Genomic DNA, 23,127 nt, shown 5'->3' with positions numbered 1-23,127 from the left:
CCTCTTTATATTTGAACTGTCTTTTTTTCACTCGGGCCTGCGAATAACTAAGGGTTTCCCCCCTGACTATCGCTTTGAAAGCGTCCCAAACTATCTTGCTAGGTGCCGTTTTGTTATTGAGTTAAAAAAAACTCCTGTATGACTTTGGCCATATGTTGACGATACCCATCTTCCAGTAATATAGGGTTATGATCGGATATAAGTTTTGGAAGAATCTCTAAATTCTATTTTCCTGTCAAATGCTGTTAAACCAAAAAGTAAACTAAGCGAACACATTTTTTGTGCGGTATTGAAAAAAATGTATACCCAGATGGGTTTGTGGAAGAAACTTAGGAATCTTTTTAATAAGGACAGACCGATTGTGACAAGGGAGGGAATTCCTTTTCTGCCTCCGAAAACGCCCACATCTTATATGATGATGGAGCAAGGATATTATACGTGTGTTTTGTTAGAAAACTGGAGGAAATATACAAAAAGATGATGGAGTGTTAGCTTTTCCTGAGTTTGGCACGTTTAATGTAAGGATGTTACAAAATTTGAGAGACAAAATGAACTCCTTAGAGCCAAATCCAAGACTCACACAATACGAAGCATTAGAAGAGTGGGAAGCAGAAGCATCTGAAAGGGAGAGGGATCGAGGTGGTAGAAAGAATAGAAGATTTTTCGCAGGTTACCCATTTGAGAGGCGAGAGGATCAAATGAAAAGATGGAGAAAAGCTGTAGTAACTTCAGGGTTATACCCAGTTTTGACAGTGGAAAGTGAAACTGGAGCTAAATACAAGGAAAAAATGAAAAATCTAGAAGTGTCTAGACAGGGTTTGGATGAAACTGGTGGTGAATTATTAGAAGAAATGATGATAAAAAGACCTACGCCATATGAAGAAAATTCATAGGTGGTGACTACAAGTGCTCCGCAAATAGTAAATGTAACCCCAGTAACTCCTCAAGTCACCGAATTAGTTAAACAAATAAGAGAGAATGAAGTAAGTTTGTTAAATAAGGCTAAAATGGAACAAGCGCAGAAACTGAATCAATTGAACATGAATGCAGAAGCTCTGACAGTACCCGTGACTATTGGTCATGTGATCCCACTATTTGGGGAAAATTACAATTTACAGAAAATGCCAACCTTAGCAGTCCCAAGAAGTAGTGTCAGGAGTAACATAATTAAAATAACGAATAGTGAGAGTCAAGGAGGACAAAATAATACCCTGTTGGATCTACCCGTTGGAGATCTAATGATTGAAACCCCAAGAAGAAGTACCCAATTGGAGCCGAGGAAAATAGGTAAAATTATCACTCCAATAGCTGGGAGTTCGATTGGTCCCTCCCCAGAAGAATTCGGTAATTGGGTAAAAGAGTTAACTAAAACAGATACACAGCCTAAAAGTGTGAAAGTGAGCCAATTAAAAGTAGATTTAGAAGAAATGATTATTGGAACGATAAGTCCAGATAGATTGGGGACTTATACAGACGAAGAGCTGTTGTTTTTGTGTAAAAGTATTACTTGGAGAGCAAAGAACATCCATGAGAAATTGTAAAAAGTAGCTAATGAATTTGGTGTCATATTGAAAAATCAAAGGTGTTACAAAAGACGTACCGTATGGTTTTCACTGACAACGATTTAGAAAGTTTCAATACGCATGGGAAGAGATTGCAGATAAAAGAATTGATGAATATTTTGAAGAAATGGGGAATTATAGAAAAATGGAGAAGTAAATGGGTGAAAAAGAAGGAAGAAACCAGGAAAAGGGAACATCCATGTTTCCATCAAAGGAAACCGAGCCGGTAGAAAGAGTTTGTCCCATGAGAGAAGTTCCAGGTGGAGGATATGTTCACGTACCTTGGACTAGACAGGATATATTGTCATTTACCAATGATTTTCCCAGATTACGAGTGAAACCGGTTGAGTGGTATAAGCAAGTGGACAGATTTGTAAAAGTTTCAAAGGTATTTCTGAAAAATTTAGATGGACTTTTTGAGATAGTGGTTCCGGCTGATTTATGGACAGAATGTAAGATTACTGTTGATTGATCAAAGGATGAGTATCCTAGTGATGTGAAAACAGGTGCCCAATCTGAGGAGGTGATGAAAAAGTATCATCAAGTCATTACCTTTTTGAAAGGAAAAAGCAGTCCAAAAGAAACAGATTGGGTTAAAATTGACAGAACAACCCAAGAGCCTAAAGAGTCAGTTCACGCTCATTAAGAGAGGTTGTTACAGGTGTTTAAACATTATAGTAAGTTTGAGAATATTGGAGATAAGGATATGGGACATTTTGTGTATCTGTTTGTATATGGATTAAGACCCGAAATTAGTGCCATGATACAGCAGCATATGCTGTGCTGGCAGAGTAAGTCAATCGACGAGATTCCTCGATATGCCAAGTATTGTAGCGACGATATAGAATGTCGTCTTAAAAAGATAAAAGAAAAAATGATGTGGGCACAAGTGAAATTAGCAGAACAGCAACAGGAAGTTAATAATGTTACACAAAAACAGGGCCAGGAAGGACAGACAAACAATGAAAATCGAGGGAAGTTTAAAATGAGTAAGGAAGAGGCTAAGAAGAAATATCCTTGTCATGCTTGCGGGAAGTTAGGACATTGGAAGAACAAGTGTAGATCTGCACAAAAGGGTAACGGAGTAAATCAAAATGTGAATCCACAGATGCAGAATGACATGACTAGGCAGCAGCAACAGGTAATTACACCCCATTTACAGGTGCCACAACCACCAATACCTCCCAACGTGAATGCTCACATGCAGATGTACAGTGCAAGTTTAGGATTTCAAGGAGAAGATCAGTTTGGTAAGAATCCATTAGTTTTGCAGTATTTGGTGCGTTGTAGTGAGCATGACATGGATATAACACAGTGACGGTGCCTGAGGGGGGAGGAAGAATGCATACTTGCGCATCTTTAGCGGTAGATCAGTCAGGTCCATTTATTGATGGAAAGGTGGAAGGAAAAGATATCACCTTTTTATTGGACACTGGTGCTACCCGTTCCACTGTGAGAGCAGCGAAATCCCCAAACCTACCCCTCTCAGGAAAAACTATCCAAGTTGTAGGCGTTGCAAACAAACACATTAGAACTCCTGTCACAGCCCCAATAGAAGTTCACATTGGAAATTTTAAAGACATGCATCGGTTTGTAGTGTGTGATACCAGTCCGGTAAATCTCTTGGGCACAGATTTAGTGTGCAAGATGAATTGCACTATTTATTGTACACCGGATGGTGTTGCAATAATGTCACCGGATGAGGATGTTGAATACAAAACAATGATGGCCCAACGAGAATCAGAAGTAAGTGAATTATATTCACTACTGACAGAAGAAGAATTGCCAGAAGAGTTAAAGAGTACAGTGAGATCAGATGTGTGGGATTTCACAGGAAGAGAAATTGGATTAATGAGAAATGTGGACCCTATTCAGGTGATAGTGAAGGATGGAGCAGTATATCCCAATACCCCACAGTGCAAAATGAGTCCAGAAGTAATTGCTGGAGTCACACCTATAGATGACTGAACAATGGATTTTAAAAGAAATATTGAGCAGTCCTTGTAATTCGCCCATTATTGGTATAAAAAAGCCTAACGGAAAAGATAGAATAGTACAGGATTGAAGAAAGGTGAATAAAATTGTTGTGCCATGTTGCCCGGTGGTACCAAACCCTGCTGTAATTCTATACCAGATTCCATGTGATGCCGAATGGTATACAGTTATTGATTTGTGTCAGGCATTCTTTTCCATCCCCTTGCATTCGGATAGCCAATATTTATTTGCTTTCGGTTCGTGAATCGTGTCTTGGCATGGTGCTGAGTTCCTCAAGGGTATACTGAGAGTCCATTAATCTTTAATCAAAATAAAAAATAAAAATTGGGAAACTCTAAAACTGCCCAGAAATTCTGTCTTGGTCCAATACATTGATGACCTACTGTTGGCATCAAAAACACGAGAGGCATGTGTAACAGACTCCATTGCTTTACTAAACCATTTGGCTGAAGGAGGACACAAGGGTTTGCCATCCAAGGTACAGTACTGTAGACAAGAAGTTGAGTACTTAGGTCATAAGATTGAAAAGGGACTAAAGAAAGTGACCCCAGAGAGATCAGTATAATCAAGAAAATGTATCCACCCCGAAATCAGAAGGAAGTGAGGATGTTTTTGGAAATGGTTGGATATTGCAGACAGTGGATATGCGGCTTCTCGTTGATTGCAAAACCTCCTCAAAGGTTTTTTTTGTTTTTTTTAAACAGTTTATTGCATATCTCACAGTTCACACTGCCATTTGCCTACAACCCTGAGGCCGGCGGCTCATTATCCGGATAGCACTACACAGCTTGGTTGGCCAACATCCCAAGGGGCAGGCAGCAAGGTTTTACCAATATGCATCACGACTTAAAAATAAGTCTGCAATGTAAACATACATAATACAACCTAATAATCATCTTAAACCATTTAGTCCCCCCTCCCCGACTGCCATTCCATCAAAACAAGAGGCAAGATTCTCCAAGCACAAATCGCTCAGTCCGCTGCCCTGCAATCAGTCAACAATCTGCGCCAATACAACGTCCCACATCCCAATTAAACCATACACAATGGCACACTAGTGTTCTGCCCTCGATCATGTCTCCCCCAATGATCCGCCTGTGGGGTTGTGTCTCCGACACAGACACTCTATTCTCTCTGGAGGTCAGTCCCTTCCGATCGCAACCAGGCAGCAAATGGTTCCCAAATGTCAGATGGTCTAGATCATGGGTACTCACAAACTTTCTCTCGGGGGCCAAATTTACAGTGTGGTTTGTGGCCGAGGGCCGCACCGGTGGGGGCGGGGTCAGAGGGGGAGGGGGCGGGGCTAAAACAATAAGAAAACTTGTGACCATGAGGTTGCACACAGGTCCCTGCAGCAGATGCCTTCATCCACTGAGCCACCAGACCCAGCATACATACATCTCTCTCTCCCTCCTGCTCTCCCGCCCTCTCTCTCCCTCCTGCCCTCCCTCTCCCTCCTGCCCTCTCTCTCTCCCTCCTGCCCCCTCTCTCTCTCCCTCCTGCCCTCCCTCCCCCTCCTGCCCTCCGTCTCCCTCCTGCCCTCTCTCTCCCTCCTGCCCTCCCTCCTGCCTCTCTCCCTCTCCCTCCTGCCCTCCCTCTCCCTCCCTCCTGCCCTCTCTCTCCCTCCTGCCCTCCCTCTCTCTCTCTCCCTCCAGCCCTCCCTCCTGCCCTCTCTCTCCCTCCTGCCCTCCCTCACCCTCCTGCCCTCCCTCCTGCCCTCTTTCTCCCTCCCTCTCGCCCTCTCCCTCCCTCCTGCCCTCCCTCTCTCTCTCTCCCTCCTGCCCTCCCTCCTGCCCTCTCTCCCCCTCCTGCCCTCCCTCTCTCTCCCCCTCTCCCTCCTGCCCTCCCTCTCCCTCCCTCTCCCTCCTGCCCTCTCTCTCCCTCCTGCCCTCCCTCTCCCTCCTGCCCTCCCTCTCTCTCTCCCTCCAGCCCTCCCTCCTGCCCTCTCTCTCCCTCCGCCCTCTCTCTCCCTCCCTCTCCCTCCTGCCCTCCCTCCTGCCCTCTCTCCCCCTCTCTCTCCTGCCCTCTCCCTCCCTCTCCCTCCTGCCCTCCCTCCTGCCCTCCCTCCTGCCCTCTCTCTCCCTCCCTCTCCCTCCTGCCCTCCCTCTCCCTCCCTCCTGCCCTCTCTCTCCCTCCTGCCCTCTCTCTCCCTCCCTCTCCCTCCTGCCCTCCCTCTTCCTCCTGCCCTCTCTCTCCCTCCTGCCCTCCCTCCGGCCCTCTCTCTCCCTCTCCCTCCTGCCCTCCCTCTCCCTCCTGCCCTCTCTCTCCCTCCTGCCCTCCCTCTCTCTCTCCCTCCTGCCCTCTCTCTCCCTCCTGCCCTCCCTCCTGCCTTCTCTCCCTCCCTCTCCCTCCTGCCCTCCCTCTCCCTCTTGCCCTCTCTCTCCCTCCTGCCCTCCCTCTCCCTCCCTCCTGCCCTCTCTCTCCCTCCTGCCCTCCCCCTCTTTCTCCCTCCTGCCCTCTCTCTCACTCCTGCCCTCTCTCTCCCTCCCTCTCCCTCCTGCCCTTCCTCTCCCTCCCTCCTGCCCTCTCTCTCCCTCCTGCCCTCCCTCTCTCTCTCCCTCCTGTCCTCCCTCTCTCTCTCCCTCCTGTCCTCCCTCTCTCTCTCCCTCCTGTCCTCCCTCCTGCCCCTCTCTCCCTCCTGCCCTCCCTCTCCCTCCCTCTCCCTCCTGCCCGCTCTCTCCCTCCTGCCCTCCCTCCGGCCCTCTCTCTCTCTCCCTCCTGCCCTCCCTCTCCCTCCCTCCTGCCCTCTCTCTCCCTCCTGCCCTCCCTCTCTCTCTCCCTCCTGCCCTCTCTCTTCCTCCCTCTCCCTCTTGCCCTCCCTCTCCCTCCCCCTCCTGCCCTCTCCCTCCCTCCTGCCCTCTCTCTTCCTCCTGCCCTCCCTCTCTCTCTCCCACCTGCCCTCCCTCCTGCCCTCTCTCTCCCTCCTGCCCTCCCTCCTGCCCTCTCTCTCCCTCCCTCTCCCTCCTGCCCTCCCTCTCCCTCCCTCTTGTCCTCTCTCTCTCCCTCCTGTCCTCCCTCTCTCTCTCCCTCCTGCCCTCCCTCCCTCTCCCTCCTGCCCTCCCTCTCCCTCCCTCCTGCCCTCCCTCTCTCCCTCCTGCCCTCCCTCTCCCTCCTGCCCTCCCTCTCCATCTCTCTTTCCATCCAGCCCTCCCTCTCCCTCCCCCTCTGTCATCTCACTGTGTGTGTGTGTCTGTCTGTGTCAGCCTTCAGCCCGGGCTGATACAGCTTCCTCAGCGCGCACACACAGAAAGATCCCTATCTGGCAAGAAGTTTCTCATGACTAAAATGCAGTTTGCGCGCGCCCTTCTGATAATTATAGGAGTGTCCACGCGACTGTGAGTGAATGGACACCGTATCAGGGTCATTAAAGGGGGGGGGGGCCAGAGAGACAGCCGTCCATCAGTCGCACCAAAGTACTTAGCAGGTCTTTAAAAGACCATTTACATATTTTTGAGGCTTTGTTGTAGCGCCCCTGCATCTCCACTCTGATAATCATCTCGCCCGGCCCCACAGAGCAGAGGCTTTGTTGTATTTCACCTCTTAGCGCCCTTGCATCTCCACTCTGCTCTGTGGGGGCCGGGGGAGAAGTGATTGTCAGAGTGGAGATGCAGGGGCGCTAAGAGGTGAAATACAACAAAGCCTCTGCTCTGTGGGGGCCGGGGCAGCAGTGATTATCAAAGTCTCCGAGTCAAGCACTGCTGCGGCGGTGTTTGCCAACACTAATAAATTATTTTTTTAAGCACAGGTACGATTGTCTCGAAGGTCCGCGGGCCGCCAAGGAAGGCTTGCCGGGCCGCATCTGGCCCACGGGCTGTACTATGAGTACCTCTGGTCTAGATCTACTCGGCAGTAGCCCCCAAAAGACAGATAATTGATCCTTACAGTTCGTAACGGCGCCTAATCCAGTCAGCTATTGTGGCTGGGCTCTGCTTCTTCCAATGAATGGCCACTTGTCTTTTTGCTAACAGCAACATCATGGCCACAAGTTTGCGGTGTTCTGTCCGGATTTCCTGCACGTATCCCAGCAGTGCCATCATCGGTGTACCCGACAGCGAAACACCTATAATGCGTCGTATGTGTCTAAACACATCTACCCAATAGTGCGCCACAGGTCTGCAATTCCAGGCCAGGTGGGTTAACGTGGCATTCCAGGCGCCACATCTCCAACACCTCGCATCTGGATGCAAGCCCATACGTAGCAATTGTAACGGTGTGCGATACAGCCGATGCATGAAATGAAAGTGGATGAGCCTAAGTCTGTAATTCGGTGAGAGGTATTCCAGCTGTGTGCAGCAAAACTGCCACTGCTTGCCTCCTCTTCCCATTCTATTTTGGAAGTAATATATGTAATTGGGGATTCCCTCTGTGTAATGCTATATATGCGCGTGATGAGTTTCCGGGGCGATGGATTCGACAATACATTCTCCAGCGCAGGCAAGGTAGGTGGTTCGCTCGGAAATTCTTTATATCTGGACCTGCATGCTGCTCTAATCTGATAATATAATAGCGTGTCAGATGCGGTGGGCGTCTGAGGGCCGCACATGTTAGGTAACGTTAAAAACTCACCGCCAGGGAATAGGTCACTTCCTTTCTCTAACTTATGTGACTGTGCCCTTAGCTTAATAGCTTTGTCCAATAGAGGGCTGAGTAGGGGGTTGCCACCAAGGGGCATAGATGGTGTGTAAAGCACCTCCTGTCGCGCTCTCTCCGCTATACCTTTCCATGCCCATCTTACTGCCTCCACTGTATCTATTTCCTGTCGTGGGCGTTTATAAGGTTTATATATGGCCGTATTGAGCGGGAGTGGTGCAATCCTGTCTATTTCTATCGCCACGTGCGGTTGGAATGGGGTGGGGTGATGCCAAAAGTGTAGGAACTGCGCCTGTGCGCTGTAGGCGTATAATTCGAAATCCGGGGCTCCCAGCCCTCTCTGTGAAAAAGGCAGCGTGAGTATACTCCATGAAATGCGGGGTTGCCTACCCGCCCACACCAACTCCAGTATGTTGGATCGTAGCCGCTTGAAGAAATGTACATTTAGTGGCATAGGAATATTTACGCAGCGGTATAGGAATTTGGGCAAAATTACCATTTTTGCAATGGCTATGCGTTCCGTCAGGGAGAGCGGAAGGCTCTTCCATCTTGGTAGCTTTCTCTCCAGCCAGTCCATTGCCCTACCGTTGTTGGCCGTCCATATTTCCTGCAATGATCTGCTTATGGAAATGCCCAGATACCTCGTCTCTCCCTCTGCCCATTGGATCGGGAATTCCGAGACAAAGGGGACTGTATCATCAGTAAGCGGCAGCATCACAGACTTCTTCCAGGTAATCTGAATTACTGTCAGTCCTCCATACCATATGAACTCCCTCATCAACGCATCAAATTGTCTCTGGTGTTGGTCAGGTATATAGTCATGTCGTCAGCATACATAGAGACCAAGATGCCCCTTGTCGCGAACCCAATGCTTTTCTGTGTGTGGTGTTGTCGGAGTTTGGCCGCAAGCGGTTCTGTGGCTATGGCGGACAGTAATGGCGACAATGGGCACCCCTGCCATGTCCCCCTAGTGATGTTAAAAGGTTCAGATATCTGCCCATTTATCTTTATCCTAGCTGTCGGGTTGGTGTATAATACTTGAATCTGTCTGATAAATAATGGACTGAGGCCCATACGCGTCAACAGAGCGAAAAGGAACGCCCACTCCAGGGAGTCGAACGCTTTTGTGGCGTTCAAAAGTGCGGCCGTGGCTTGTACATGGGGAGCCAAGTAGTGCAGTATACCAAAAATCTTCTGCAGATTATGGGCATTGGAGCGGCCCGGTATAAAACCCAACTGGTCCGATAAGGCTATCTGCGGCAGCATGGGCTTTAGCCTATTAGCTATTAACTTGGCGTATATTTTAGCGTTAAAGTTTATAAGAGACAACGGGCGATATGAATCTGGCTTGGTTAGATCTTTTTCTGGCTTCAATATAGTTATTATGGTGGCCTCTCGAAGTGTCGGAGGGAGTACACCAGTCTCCATGGCCTCCAGGAACACCTGCAATAATTTGGGGGCCAGTATATCTGCATACTCCTTATAAAATGCTGCCGTTAGGCCGTCCACTCCCGGGGCTTTATCTCCAGGCATGCTATTTATTACTTGCTTTACATCCTCTATCGTAATTGGCAACTCCATATATTTCCGGGCTCCTTCATTAAACAAAGCTAGCCCTATGTCATCTAAGTAGTTAGTTATGTCCGTTTGCGAGGGGTTCATTTGAGAAGTATATAATTTAGAATAATAGACGGACATTTCATCTAGAATATCAGGCGCTGTTCTAGCCACTTCTCCATTATCCTTATGTAATTCAGTTATATAAATAGCTCCCCTAGGCGTGCTCAGCAAGCCAGCCAGTGTCTTGCCCGGTCTCTCACTCTCCCCGTACCGTCTAGCCTGAGCATGTTTATTTAGAGCCGTCGTCTCTCTCTCTGCCTCGTCTTGGAATTCTGTTAGTTTAGTCCTAATTTTAGCTGTGGTTTCGGGGGATGGATCTTACATTTGTAGTCGTTCTAACTCCCCTATCTCTCGTTCTAACCTGCTTAGTGTATTCTGAATATCTCTCAGCACCCCGGTTTTTAGCGCTATGCAGTCTCCTCTTGTGACTGCCTTAAAGGCTTTTTTCACAAAAAGAAGTACAAAGTTCCCCAATCAGATAGAGGGGTGAGAGGAAGGGGAGGACCTAGCGTGAAAGAATAGAGGCGAAGGAGAAAGGGGGGAATGCGGGGGGGCCTTAAAGGCTTCCCAGAGCATTCCCGGCGAGTCGACTGTACCCTCATTCAATGTAAAGTATTCCGTGATCTTATTACGTAGCTCCTCGCGAAAGACCAGGTCCAGCAAAGCACCGGACGGGAATTTCCAGGCGAACGGCTGGGCATATGTAGGGGGAAGGTGTAACCGAATCTGGGCGGGTGCATGATCTGAGAAAGTGCAGGAATGGTGTGTGGCATCCGTCAGCCAAGTGTGTAGGTGTCTAGAGACCAGCCAGTAATCTAGCCGCGACCATGCATTACGATGGTCCGTGATACAGGTTCCTGCTCTGGTTGTTGGATGAATGGCCCTCCAGGAATCAATTAGACGTAGATCATCTATCATATCATGCAGCGCTTCCGCTGCCTTCGGGTGATGTGCCCGGGAGGAACCCTGTCTGTCTACCAAAGTTGAGAGGACTACATTAAAATCGCCTCCCCACAGGATCGCAGTGTGTCCCAGTGTCTGAATCTTGTGCCATATGTGTTGAAAAAATTCCGGACTATCCGTATTCAGGCCATAAGTGTTAATGAGTGCTACTGGCGTGTGACATAGCTCCCCCTGTAGTATTATGTACCTGCCGTTTCTGTCCACAATCGTACTGTGAGTGTGCAAGTGCAGTCCCCTGTGCATAAGTATCGCAACCCCCCTAGAATAGTTGAAATAGCCAGCCTCCACCACCACCTCCCAGCGCCTGGTCTTAAGTATCCCCGCTGATGCGCTCGTTAAGTGCGTTTCCTGCAGAAAACATATATCTACCCCATGCCTCGTGAGATAGGAGTGTATCAACCTTGTTTTCCTGCGATCATTGAGGCCTCGAACATTCCACATAAGGCATGTCAGTGTGTTTACATTATGTGATTGTGACATTGTGAATCTCTAAATTGCAATCGTGCAACGTGTCCGCTGTTGGGACTACGAATGACCAGGTTATTTGGCGCATGCAGTCGCAAACATTCATACCCTTCATGCAACTGGAAACAGAGCACGCAACACAATAGACTGGCACCCCGTGTGCACATTTGTACATTCCATGGCAGTTCAAAAAGTCCAGAAAACCCAACAAACCTCCCCCCACCCACACCAACCCCCCCAAACAGGTTGTGAGGTCCTCCCACTGATTCCCCGTAACAATAACCAGTCCAAGATCAATATCCAACCTAAGGGAATCATCCAACGGGGTGCGTAGGGTCTCCGTCAGTAACCCCTGCACTTATGGCAGGGTTGCCGAGCTGCAAATGCCATGCTCATACACCCAGAACTCACCCATAAACAACGCTCTACTGCAGCCATCAGAGAGACCTTCAAGCGCCCAGAGCAGCATGACTCCTCCGACCAATAGCAGAGTTCTTATCTTACCCGATAACTTCTGTCCTCAGCTCTCCAACACCTACAGTGATCAGCCAAGGTCCACAACATGCGTTATAGGCCATGTAACGTTAATCATTGTCACTGAGTCTGCCCTCTGTCTGTCCGTCAGCTGGAGCCTTCTGCTGCTTATGATCCTTCGCCATTTGCTTCGCATATGCCAATGCCGCCTTAGAGTGCGTAAAAAATGTGGGCCTACCGTGTCCCTGGACACGCAACTTGGCCGGGTATATCAATGCATATTTAGTTCCAAGTTGTTGAAATATTTTCTTTGCAGGGATAAACTCCCTACGAGCCGCCTGCACCTGCAGAGTGAAGTCTGGATACATAGCAATCTCGTTTCCTTGATACTGGATGGCCCCCTTTTCTCTAGCGAGACGGAGTATTGAGTCCCGGTCCCTGTAGTTGAGTACTCTTGCCAGTACCGGCCTCGCCGGTGCGCCCGGCCAAGGCCTATGTCCCAGGGATCTGTGCGCTCTTTCTAGAAGGAACATTGGAGACAAGTTGGACCCAAAGAGATCTCTCATCATAGTTTCTATATACTGCTCCATGTTCTGAATGTTTGTCGACTCAGCAATTCCCGGGATCCGTATGTTGTTCCTCCTCGATCTTGCTTCCAAATCCTTGTTCTTTTGTTGGATTACCACCAGCACTTTGTCCATGCCTCGCAGTTTCTTCTCCATGTCGGTCTGTCCCTCCTCCGTTTCCGTCACTCTCGTCTCCAAACCGCTGACGCGCCCCTCTTGCTTGTCCATTCGTTGGGTTATTCTATCCATACGTTCAGCCAGGGTGTCCATTTTAGAATCAATGCCCTGCAGGCTGGTTTTCAGTTCTTGGAACATTGATCGGACGTCCTCTGCTGGCAGCTGGTTAGTGGCCCCATCTTCCAATGGGTCCCGGCCACCCACCTCAGTGGATTTGTTTTTGTCGAAATTGAGTCGGGGTTGCCTCGTGTCCGGCTTCCCCATGGTTTCGCAGCGCTGGTCTTTGCCGTGGGATATCCACTACCGCCGAGTGTGATCTTTGCTACCGGTTACGGGTGTGTGCCAAAAGCCGACCCCACGCATGCGGCGCAAGTACCGTGTAGTAACGTATCTGCGGGTCTCACACCACAGTCCAGTTGAAGCTTCAGTCTGCTCCACCTCACCACCAGCCCTTTTAGCCCTGTGTACCGCTCCGCTCTCACGCATCTGCTTCAATGGCTCATGTGTCACACCCCAATCCTCTGCACAGCACAGTGTCTCGTCTGTTGAGGGGGTATTCAAAGTGAATTGATGGGTGCAGCCCGCGCCTAAATCTGTGTTTTTCAGGGACCGTGCCCGACTCCCCCGGCGCTCTCTCAGACGTTACCAGTCAGCAGCGCGGCGCTCCAGGGCCCAAGAAGACCAGCTCTCTCCTTCCACCCTCCGTATGTCCTGGCTAGTAAGAGGAAACCACTGCGCCATACAGGGAGACACGCCGGGCCACTCTGCCATTCATAGGAGGTCTCCCTTCACCATGCCCGCGCCGCACGGCTGTCTCACAATAGCGCTCCTCATTCAGCGCGTCGCCCTTCGTTATTCAGGCCTCCCAGGCGCCAACACAAATTCCAACAGTGCGCTCCAGGTTGTAGTGTTTTTATATCTGGCCCAGGTGTCTGCTGCCTTATTTCAATAGGTGTGGGGCTCACAGGTACAGTCACGCACCTGGCACCTCCCGGGCACTAGTAGCTATCCATAAGATGGCGGCCGTCTCTGCCGCCAGCTCCTCTCACCTTTGACCGGCAGTAATGGCCCATAAGATGTTCACCCTGCTAGGCAGGTCCACGCATTACCAGGATTTGAGCCGCGCGCCCCCGCTCGCAGCGCCAGGCTCTCCCAGCCACCTCCCCGGGTCTCGCATCCAGCGCAGCTCACCGTGCGCCTTCACCCGCGGCTGCGGTTCTGAACGCTGCGGGCCTCCAGTCAATGCAGCCTAGTCCGTTGTTGTCACCAGGGTGTTTGTAGCGGCCCTCTGATGCCGCGCCGCCGCTCACTTTGTACCCCAGGTCCTCTGGGAGGCCCCCACAGCAGGTCCAAGCAAACCCGCCACTCGCAGGCAGATCCCGCCAGTACGTGCCGCGGAGCCAGCAGCCACGCCAGTCTCAGGCTGGGTGCAGCCGTGCAGGCCTCACTCCGGCCTCAGATTTCACACGGCAGCATCCACGTCCACTGTGGGAGTAAGTCACACGGACCAGCACCGATGTGCACAGGATCGGCCTCCGCTTCCGATACAGTGGGTTTGTCCCGGTGTTCAGCGTGTAGGGGTCGGATAATTTTGGATAAATGAGCTCAGCCGGCGGAGTCGCGTTAACTAGCGGCCATTCCGCTATGTAGGGGCCGGCTATCGCTGAGGAGCAATAATAAAATGGACACTGACACAACTATAAGTTTGGTTGGACAGGAAGTCCCGAGCGGCTTCCTCCCGTTTATTTATAGCCTTCCGGCCACGCCTGGCCTGAAGGTGTTACAATGTGTGCAAGTGGTTCCGGGGCTCAGCCGAGACCCTCGGACCACTAGAACGCTACATCCCTTCCCAAGTTAGTTCTTGTTTGCTGTGTTCATACATTGTTCACGAGTAGCACATATATTCTGCTAGTCTCTGACTGGGCTTAGGGTTAGGTCGGAGATGGTACATCTGTCTTCCTCTCGCTGGCGTTGCTGTTCGCACAGGCGATTGCACTGGTGATACTGGTGCCGGTAGAGTCGGTTCCCCTTCATGTGATGTTGTCCTGGGTTGTTCTTCACGCCGTCCCGCTGGCTGGTCATCATTGTGGCTTTCAAAGTTTTCTTCAGCCTCTGCTGATTCCGCTGGGATGCGTTTAAACCAGGATACATTGCGGGTCACCTCCTCTCCATCTCTGTGTGCGGTGACTGCAGTGCCCTTGGTGTCCTTGATGACCCATGGTTCGGGCTCATATGGTGTCCTGAACTTGCCCCCGGGTCTTCGTGTCCGCAGTAGCACCGTATCTCCCGGCGCTAGGTCTCTACTCTGTGCTCTCCTCCTTTTGTCGATCCGTTCATTGTTCAGTCTTCTCCTCCGCTGAGTCTCACTGGACTTGTACGGTTCTGGTGCCCAGCTTTCTGTCATCGGGAGACTGTCTTGCCGATTCCCTGCAAACATCAACGACCACGGTGTTCTCTGTGTTGTGCTGTGTGGCGTGCTTCGATATTCTCCTAGGAACTGTTGTAGTGCTGATTCTGGGTCGATTTCCTCAATATTTGCTATCCTTAATGCTTTGTTGATGGTTCGCATGAACCTTTCGGCCTCACCGTTGGCTTGCGGCCACTGTGGTGTTATGCGGTGATGTCTGATCCCTAGTGTACTCATAAAGTCACGGAATTCACTCCCCTGGAAAGGAGGCCCATTGTCCGTCTTAAGGATCTGGGGACGACCAAACATGGCGAATATTTTGCTCAATATAGGCTGAACATTTCTGAAGCTGGTGGATTCAGCTAACTCCACGATGGGATATTTGGAAAATGAGTCTATGAGAACAACCGTTGTTCTCCCATCTGGGAAACTTCCAAAATCCATGCTAACCCAAGACCAGGGTGTAGGGGCATGTTCCTCTGTGATGACAGGCGCTGGGTTTTCAGGAGTGCTGGTGAGTTGGCACAGTCTGCAGTTCTTTACTAGGGTGTCGATGCTGTTCTCCATCTCTGGGAACCACACTTTCTCTCTCATTCGGCTCTTCATCCGCCGCGTTCCTTGGTGTCCTGCATGCGCTAACATGGTGGCTTGTTCTTGCAAGCTGAGTGGTAGTACTATGCGGCGTCCCCTGAGAATCAGTCCGTTCTTTGCCATGCTTAGTTCGTTGTGAACTTTCCATATTTGGCCTATCCTAGAACGCTCATTCTCTGACCAGTCATTGTTGTCCCTTAAGAATCCTTTCCATGTTCCTGTTCGTATGGTGTTTGCCACCTTTTGTAACACTTTGTCTTGAAGGTAATGTTCAATTATCACTGGAAAAAAAAACCAGAAAGATCAGCGTCCTTAGGGGTTTGTTTCTGCACCCTTGTATGAGCTGGACTGTGACTTCTTTATTCGAATCATCCTCTGCGCACGTGCTGACCAGTTCACGTAGGCGGGCGTGGAATGCATCCATGCTTTCTCCTTCCCTTTGCCTGGACTGCCTAAATTTGAATCTCTCATAGTGTGGGTTAAGTTGAGGATCAAAGTGTGCATTTAGTGCTTGCACTGCGGCATCGTAGTTGTTCGATTCCCCAGTGTTCGGGAGGTGTGCAAATACTTTATATATTTCTTCACCACCAAAGTGAAGCAGTAGTGAACGCTTCACTTCTTCATCTTTTTCCCTGGTGGCTATAAAATAGTTATTCAGTCTCCCTAGCCATGTAGCCCACCTAGGTGCCGCCGTCGACGGGTCCGCCAGTCCACTGAATGGTGGTAATGCTTGCACTTGCGCATGCGATGAGTGTGGGGTTGGTATCGGCGCTGGTACGTGTTGTTGGGGTGGAGGCTGCACTGCTGCATTTTGTGGAAGCGCAGCATTACCTGCATTACCTGAAGGGCCTCCTCTCACGTTTTCCTCTGGTAGGTCAGACATTGTGGGTGCCGATGGTCCCTTTTGGCTTTAGTGTGATGCCTTTCAAGTGATTGTTGATGCTTTGCCAATGCTTGTTGGATTGTTTGTTGGTTTTGCTAGTGCTTGTTGGCATTAATGTGTCCCTCTGTTGTGTTTTTTTTTTCAAGATATGGCTGCCAACTGTCTGTTTTGCTTCTCACTCTATTGTTTTGTTTTTTTTGCCAATGTTTTTTTTTTTTTTTTTTAAACTGTTCGTTTTTCCTCTTCTAGTAATGTGCCTTGGGCAGCTGGGGTTTCTGTACACTTGAAATCGGCTTCGCCGATGCTTTTCCCCGTTTGCTGTTGAAAGCGCTGCTCTGCGCTCGTGTTCCTGTCAGTTTCTGCGTGCTTGGGGCCTAGTCGGGCGCCGGACCTTGCTTCTGCGCATGCTCGTGCTCTGCGCGGCTCCTGAGGCGTTTCTGGGCCTCACCCTCGTTTTCTCCTCCGCCCGGTGCCTAACGCAGCTCCCGCTCACGCTGCTTACCGGGATGTCTTTCTCGCGTGCCTTCTTCCTTCGTGGGCTGAGGAGTGCCACACAGTCTCGGGTGGGGACAGCTTCGACGCCCTCAGGGAGGACTTCGCGGGCCACTCGTCGTTCCGGATCCGGACTCGCCACAGACGTCGCCTGCAGGTAGGGATATGTACGATCCCATCCTCGTCGCCAAAATGTAGGGGCCGGCTATCGCTGAGGAGCAATAATAAAATGGACACTGACACAACTATAAGTTTGGTTGGACAGGAAGTCCCGAGCGGCTTCCTCCCGTTTATTTATAGCCTTCCGGCCACGCCTGGCCTGAAGGTGTTACAATGTGTGCAAGTGGTTCCGGGGCTCAGCCGAGACCCTCGGACCACTAGAACGCTACACGCTACACGGCTAAGCCACGCCCCAAACCTCCTCAAAGGTTGACCTGAAAAGATGTGAAGGATCAGATTGTGCTGGATGAAGGGAGTATGGAATCTTTCAATTGATTGCCAGGTTGCTTAAAAGCAGTAGCTGTCACTTGCGTAAGCTTGGAACAGAGTGAATTAATTGTGATGGGTTTCAAAGTGAAGGTCTATGTACCACACTATGTTTAGATACTTTTAACTGGTACTCAAACTCAACATATGACAAATAGTTGGCTGATTGAATATGAGAGAGTGATCCTAGGTGCTGAAAACGTGACAGTGGTAAGATGCACTACTGTGAACCCTGCCACCTTGTTACCACGTTCAAGACATGAAGATATGAGAGAGGAAGCAGAACATGATTGTTTGGAAGTGACAGAGCTTTGCACTAATCCCCGCCCAGATATTGAAGATGAACCATTGAAAGAATCTGATTGCGAATTGTTTGGTGATGGATCATGTATGAGGAATGCAAAGGGGGAATTGTGCACTGGTTATGCTGTCTGTACACTGACTGGAGCCCTGGAAGCATCATGTCTGAAAGGCATAAAGTCTGCCCAAGTTGCAGAGCTGTTTACTCTTACCAGAGCTTGTAAATTGGCAAAAGGTCTAAAAGTAACGATTTTCACTGACAGTCAGTACGATTTGGCGTCGTACATGACTTTGGTCAGTAATGGATGCAAAGATGATTTATGACTTCCTCTGGATCTCCAATTCAGAATTGGAAAACTGTAAAAGAACTATTGGAAGCTTTACAGTTGCCAAAAAGGATTGCAGTGGTAAAATGTGCTGCACATCAGTGCAACAAAGGGTAACGGATATGCGGACCAATTGGCTCGTTACTGTACATAAAATACCCTGGCAATAAACAGATCAGTAGAAAGAGGAAATACCGAATGCCACCTTATGGTCACCGCCAGATTTGAGACTTGGGATGAGGTAAGACAAATGCAGGAAGAAGTCAGTGACAAAGGAAAGAAAGAATGGAAGAAGGCAGGTTGCAGGAAAAATTTGAAGAGATATGGGTTTATTATGATAAAAGACTAGTATTACCATATTCATTGCTTTCTCACATGGCCAGGATGTACCATGGACATGCACACATTGGACGAGATGCCATGGTAAGAATGTTCAAGCAGTCCTGGTATAATCCCAAGTTTAGGTTGATTGCTGAAAGTCTATGCTAAAGGAGAATTATCTGCCAGAAACAAAACCCAGGAAGAAAGACAGTTGTCAGTTGGGGTGTAATAGGGAGAGCAGGAGGACCTTTCACTCGACTGCAGATTGATTTTATCGAACTACCTCCATGTAATGGGCTAAAATATATCTTGGTCATTGTTTGTTTGTTTGTTTTCTCGCTAAGTGGAAGCCTACCCAACGAGAAGGAACAACAGTCTTACTGTGGCAAAATTGTTGTTGAGAGAATTGATCCCAAGATTTGGTTTTCCAGTCACTTTGGAATCAGATAGAGGATTGCATTTTAATAATGAAATAATTTGAATGATCTGTGCTGCTTTGCAAATTGAACAGAAGTTGCATTGTGCCTACAGACCAGAGGTATCTGGTATTGTAGAACAAATTAATAACACAATAAAGTCCAGGTTAGGGAAGGTGTGTGCATCCACAACACTCAAATGGCCTGATGCTTTGCTCTTTGTATTGATGAGTCTCAGAAGTGTACCTGACAAAAATATTGGATTAAGTCCCCATGAGGTGCTGATGCGAAGAGCAATGAGACAAGCATACATACCTGCAAATAAATTAATGAACCTATATGATGATCGTGTGCTGGACTATTGTAGAGGAATGGCTCATCTGGTACGTTCTGTGTCTCGCCAGGTTGGAGGAGATGCCATACCGACACAGCGAGACCAAGCACACAACCTGAATCCTGGAGAGGGGGTCCCAGTGAAGAAGCAAATGAGGAAAACATGTCTAGAACCCCGTTGGAGCGGCCCTTATCAGATCATATTGGCGAAGACCACACCAGTGAAGTGTTTTGGTTTGCCAAATTGGATACATGCAAGCCATACTCGTCTAATCCCAAGTCTCATCGAAAGACCCAAAGAACAGCAACTGAGAAACAGAAATCCACAACCAGGAGCGGAAGTGTTTGAAGCTGAAGAGTCTGGAGTGACAGATTCTGATGAAGATTTTGATAAAGAACAGCCAAGCACAAGTTGAGTAAAGAGGGCACCAGATACTGGGACAGAAGAGACTGCTGTTGAGTTAGAAGAAGGTGAGGCTGCTATCGAACCAGGAGAAACTGAAATAGCTGTTGAGAAAGAAGAAGAAACAGCTGAGGTTCAAAAGAGCATTCCAGAAGAAAACAAGTTCACCAAAGAGTTAGAAGCTGCAGAGACTGAAAACCAAGAAAAACAAATAGAAATAAGACAGAATAAGAGAAACGGTGAACAGAACACAGAAGGTGATAAGATAGTTCAGGCATAGAAACCCAGAAAATGAGATTGTTGGCCAAGTGGGGTGAAGAAAATGAAATACAGAATAGTAAGAAGAAGATTAAGAAGAAGACCCGAACAAAGCAACAACATCTCTAGTCTGACAGAACAGGCAGATTTAGTGAAAAGTAAAAGAAGATCGAAAAGAACCAACATTTCCTGTAGAAATTACAAAGCCCCTGAATGGACCTAGGTGATCCTCAAAGAGTTTGAAACTTTAGGCCTAAGTGAGGAACACAAGAGTAGTGATACTGAAAAGGAGGATGAGAACAAATTCACACCACTTTAACAAAAACTGCAACAAAACTGAGGTGGAAAGGAAATTTTTTGTCAGAATCAAGACATCTAGGGACTTAGGAATAGACAAGGAGGATGACGGCGAACGTCATTGATTGTAGGATTACACCACCTTTATATATACTTCTAGTAGATAAGATTTAGATTTTTTTTCTTAGGCCCAAACATGGAGAAATTGTTAGATTTTTGTAGGGCACTAAAATGGAAGGAGATGGAGTGACTGGACAACTAAAATCTAAACTAAAACATGGATGTGTTAAATGTTGCTTACGTGATGCTTTCCTACTAACATTTATGTGGATTTTATTAACTGTTGTCATACCAATTCTTAATGTGAATAACAACGGAAATAACACTAATGATGTCTCCAATGAAGGAATGAAAGATGTTGCTAAAACAATAATGAAAACTAATAAAGAACAATTAGATGGAAGTATTTTCCATCATGATGAATCAACTAATGACTTTTCATTAAATGTGTTTACTAAATTGTTGTATGAATATACTAACATCATGTGAGTGATTGCTATGTCTGCATGAAATTACATCATCTGTCTCTGAAGGTGTAACCTACCATCATCTTTATTTAACATATGCTATTTCATGTTGTGTCCTTAGTACTCTATTTTACTTGGAAAGTAAGATGGAATATCAATATACAGATGTAGACTTGGTATTTTCCAAAGTACCAATTATAAGAGAACTAAACAAGGTAGAAAGTGGTAAACATGCACGTTATGTGGGTGAATTTTTCCACATTACTAAACCCTTAGATTTAGTATATGCTTATAAGAATAATTTGACTTGTGGATTGCATTATGAAGAATGACTGTTTTTGGACATGGTAGAACATAGAAGAGAAAGATTCCAGAAGAAAGATGCTAAACAAAAAACACAAGAACCACCTTGGGCATTTAGGGAGGGAAATTCTAAAAAAAAGTTAGAACTATGCTGCAATGTCCCTGGACTGGTCACAGGAAGGGAAGTTATGTTTGTTGAGAACAAAGACTAACTACAACAATGATTTTATTGGCACTAGTGAATGTGAACATACTTTTCAAATTACTGGAGGTTGGGGATTAAAGGGTGAAAGTGATCCTGTTTTTCCGGGGATATATTATGTATGTGGTAGGAAACCTTATTACAGGTTACCTGCCCACTGGTATGGGAGTTGTTACTTAGGAATTGTCTTTCTAAAAGTCTATCATATAGACCAAAAAGATCATAGTGTCAATGAAATAAAGCAAGGATTAACATGTAGTAAGAGAGCAAGATTTTCTGAAATAATGGGAGATTTATTTTCAGCACTAATACCCTCAGTTGGGGTAGTTCTAAATTCAAATAAAATACTGAAACTGTCTACAGTGATTGATCGTTTATCAAGAGATACTGCTGAAGGATTTTTAATGATTGATACTGAAATGGTGGCAATAAGATCAATGGTTTTGCAAAATAGACTTGCCCTTGACATTGTTTTTGCAAAAGAGGGTGGAGTCTGAGGAACGTTAAAAATTCAACACTGTTGTACCTATATCCCTGATAAAAGTAAAGGGATAGAAGGATATGTTAGAAATATTACCAGGTTACATAAAGATTTAACCCAACTGGAGGTTGACGGTGTTTGGAATAGAATTGGCAAGAGTATTGCAGCTGTGAGAAATTGGTTTTCAGTGTTTGGAGAGAGTCTTTTAGGCATGATAGTAATACCGTTTTTCTTTAATAGCAATAACAATTTTAGTAATAATAACAACATATAAACGTTGTATTTGCATGAAAGAAAAACGTTTTATCAGATAAAAAGCATAAAAGGAGTGGAGTAAAGAGAAAAAGAGATGAAATAGAACTTGAAAAAATAAATGAAGAATATTATGATATGATGAAAAGACTAAATGAGAGTGCCATGAAAGAAGATAGAGATACTAAACTTTAGATAAAATGAAAGGTGGCACTTAATATGGTGAGTATTTATGGAGCGGGGGTTCCCAAAATGAAATCTAGTACCCCTGCAATACATACTAATTTTAAGTAGTAAGTAATATTAACGTGCAATTACACATCACACATTGGGAATTTGCTTTGCAATATGCATGAAATTAATCTTAATACGTAAATAACTGAAATTATAATAATATTGTGTGTAGCACGTGTTATGAATGTTCTGCAAGGCACATTGCACGGATATGTAGTGATAAGCATGACCTGTGTTGCTTTGTCATAATAATTAATGCCGCTTTCCTGTTTTTTCTATGCTACGATAAACGTTAATGTGAGTTAGAGATAAAGGTAGGTGGTTAACAGTGAAAATTGCATCGTCCCATTATTAATAAATATCTACTTTCTGTTCTTTTAGTAAATGGACAAGTCTCCATTTTGAGTTAAGTTAGCCGGACTGTGATGAGTGAAACTCGCAGCGCGCATAAACCACGTGACTGAGTGGTTGGAATGCTGAACAAGGTAAAAGAGAGTGACGTGGTGAAGGACATGCCGCTTGACGAGCAGCCAATTCCAGTGTCTTCGTGCGAAAGACCCACAAGATGTTAAATATATAAACATTTGTCCTTAACTTGTTACTTTAACCTCATGAGAGAACAGGGATGTATACTGGCTATGTAATACCTTAACAATGGGGTAGTCAAAGAAGTATGACCTAACGATAGGGTTACCACTCGCTCCTCGTTTTAACCAATCCCGTAGCTAGAATGGATGACTTTAGCAACTTTAGTGGGATTGATATGTATGGTAAGGGTATAAAGAATAGGTGAATTAGGGGTGGGGTCTAGATCGATGTGAGGGCGGCAGATGCAGTTGCTGTCTTAGGCTAGGAGAGAGAGAGGGTACGCTACTGATTATCGGGTTGCAGAGAGGCCTAGCTGTTCCAGCCCTATCCTTGCCCTGATCCTAGAAATCTTTGATCCCTGACTTTCTGTCTGGGGGTCCCCTGCCGCTTCCTAGGCCTGGGTGGTGGTTTCCCGTTCTTAATTCTTGGGTTAGTATCTTTGATAATTTGTTGAAGTTATTATCCCTGTACTTTTGTCTCTTCATCTATCCTTCTAAATTATGAATTGATTTATGCATATATCTGATGTCTCTTCTTCTATCCCCTCCAAGCAACATATGTTTCTTGAGATTGATTATTTGCGGACTGTTTCAAGTGTATTTTCTCTCATGAGGT

Source organism: Lissotriton helveticus, chromosome 9, assembly GCF_964261635.1.
Source record: "Lissotriton helveticus chromosome 9, aLisHel1.1, whole genome shotgun sequence".
Lineage (NCBI taxonomy): Eukaryota > Metazoa > Chordata > Amphibia > Caudata > Salamandridae > Lissotriton > Lissotriton helveticus.
The sequence above is the reverse complement of the archived record's forward strand: the minus strand, read 5'-3'. Positions refer to the sequence as shown.